Source organism: Elephantulus edwardii, unplaced genomic scaffold (assembly GCF_000299155.1).
Source record: "Elephantulus edwardii isolate Elephantulus edwardi_28Jun2011 unplaced genomic scaffold, EleEdw1.0 scaffold00392, whole genome shotgun sequence".
NCBI classification, from domain to species: domain Eukaryota; kingdom Metazoa; phylum Chordata; class Mammalia; order Macroscelidea; family Macroscelididae; genus Elephantulus; species Elephantulus edwardii.
This window is the reverse complement of record NW_006400142.1, coordinates 122,487-125,084: the sequence shown is the minus strand read 5'-3', so window position 1 is coordinate 125,084 and position 2,598 is coordinate 122,487. Positions and strand designations below refer to the sequence as shown.

At 34.3% G+C, this 2,598-nt stretch overlaps 1 pseudogene; it reads left to right on the top strand.

Moving 5' to 3' along the window:
• Positions 1 to 1,245: 1,245 nt before the first annotated feature.
• The window catches only part of LOC102874839, a 9,248-nt pseudogene continuing 7,895 nt past the window's right edge, over positions 1,246 to 2,598 (top strand).

Genomic DNA, 2,598 nt, shown 5'->3' with positions numbered 1-2,598 from the left:
GAGCACGTCCAGGGCAGCATCTGTTAGCTGAAATACGTCAATTGGTATACCATCTATTCTGGGGGCCTTAGTTAGGTTAGGTGTCTTTAACCTGACTTCTTGGTTTAGCACCTTGGAGATGGCTGAGGCAGCAGTTCTTTACATTGTTACATTTTGATTACTTAATAATTGCTACCATAGGATTTGAATGTAGATCCAAGTAACATTAAGTGAAAGATCATTTTAAACACCTTTTCTCATATTTCTGAATTTCTCAAAATTTCTCAAATTTTCTAATACTTGTGTTGCCCAGTGGTAAGGATTTTTATTTCTTAATATTGAGATGTAATGCATGTTGAAAATAAATTCTTTTTATCTTCTTCAGTAAGTGCTTTGAGGCTTCTTCCTTTTCACAAGTGAGGTTGTGTCAAATACATAACAGGTTATTGACAAATCTTCAGCCAATTCTGATGTCAAACTCTTCTTCATATGATCTTCATCTTCATGAAGAAAAAAAATTTACTGCAAATATAGGGAAAATAGTGAAGACCAAAATGGGTGTAAGGGACTTTAAATTTGCACTGAGATGAAAAGAAACCAGAACAACTGGAGAGATGCTTAAGCAAGATAGTTCAATAACCAATTTCAAAGGACAGCTCGAGAAAGCAAAACAAAATATTATAATGAAATATGCAAGGAGATGGGTTTAGGAAACCACAATTACAAGAATATTCTCTGAAAAAAAGTGACAAAGAGATTCAAACATAGAGTTGCAATACTGAAAATTTTTATAATTTTTTCCCACCATAGAATCAGGAAACATCAAAAAAAGATAGAAAGAACAAGCCATTGGACCAATAATAATTGGACTATTTTAGAAAGTAGCATATGATCAAGAATCAATACTACTGAGTATTGAAAGAAGTCCAAGCTGAAGTGCAGGCTTTGGCAAAGAATAAGGTAGTAAAAATGTATGGAATAATAATTGAGTAGTTTCTAAAGAAGACAAAATAAGAATCAATACTTCTGCATTTTGATGTTCCAGAAGAGTATTGAATATAAAATAGAAAACAAGAAAACAAATAGATCTGTCTTGGAGATGTGAGACCAAGTCTCTCCTTGGAGGCTTGAATTTTGAAGCTCATCTTTGATCACATAGCCAGGAGAAATCAGTCCTTGGAGAAAGAAATTATTCTCAGAAGGCTGGGTGGACAGCACAGGAGAGGAAGACCCCAGATGAGATGGATTAATACAGTATCTGAGACAATGGAGTCTTATGTGTCAGAATTCGTGAGAATGGCTGAGGATAGGACAGACTTCAGAGCTGCTGGACACAGGATCGCTATGGGTCCCAGGTGACTTGAAGGTGCATGGCAACAGCAATAACAAGTTTCATCAAACAGATGCAAACCTGGATGTGCTTCTTAGTTTATTCCAAAAAAATTAAAAGGAAGTCACTTGGGCATTTGACTGGAAGAGCTTCATATTTGTTCTAATTTTTTTAAAGTGATTCAATAAAGTGTGGAAATTATCAAGCACTATCATTAATATCACATTGAAAGTATAATCTTGCTCAAGATTATTCAAAAACATCTGGAAAAATACATCAAAAGAGAACTAAAATAAATTAAGACTGTTTTAAAAATACTCTGGAAGGAGAGTTATCAAAACAAATGTCAAATTTATCTTTTTTGAAAGAAATTGCTTTCTTGTATTTTATTGATTATTCAAAGACATTTGACTTTGTGGGTCATAACAAATTATTGGAACACTGAGAGGAATGAAGAGCCATGAACACTTAATTGTGCTATGTGACACTTAGACAAAGAAGCAACTGTCTGAACAAAACAAGAGAGTACCATGTGGTTTAAAATCAGGAAAGGTATGCATCGGTGCTGTATCTTTTCCCTTACCTCTTTAGCACATATGCTGATCAAATTTATTGAGAAATTGGGCAAACGAGTGAAAAGTAAAGGAAAGAACATGTGAGTAGCTATGTTTTAGCTTTGTTACCCTATCAGAGAAATTATGTCATGTGCAGATGTCCTTGTAAACACAATTTTTCAAATCTTAAATTCTGCTATCATTTTTGTGCAGTTTATTCTAAAGTTCATCTCTTTCCTCAGTTATTTTCTGACAAGCTGCACAGAGAAATTATGAAATTCCTTTAGGATCTTGCTAGGAAACCTCAAAAGACTAATATTCAAGTACAATTTCTGTCTTTCATCACACATACAGACATAATTCTAGCAGCTTCTTTTCATTCCATAAAAGGTACCACAGGTTCTTGTTTTTACTCATAATTTTCTTTGAAAGTCTACCCGAAGCACAAGGAATGTTTGTATTTCTCTTCTGTTGATAGAGTTATATTTATTCTTTAATATGTTAACAACTTTCTCTATATATTTCTACATTTCTGAGGATCTACATGAATTTCCTCTGACCTGTACAATTCTACCAACTATCTCTTCAAATTTGCCATGTCCTTTTTTATTTTTGTTATGTGCCGTCAAGTCACCTGTGATTTATGTAAAGAAGCTCCGAAGCCTGCCTTGTTCTGAGCCTGTCTCACTGATTCCAACACACTTACACCCATTGCCTCAATCCATCTCATCTGAG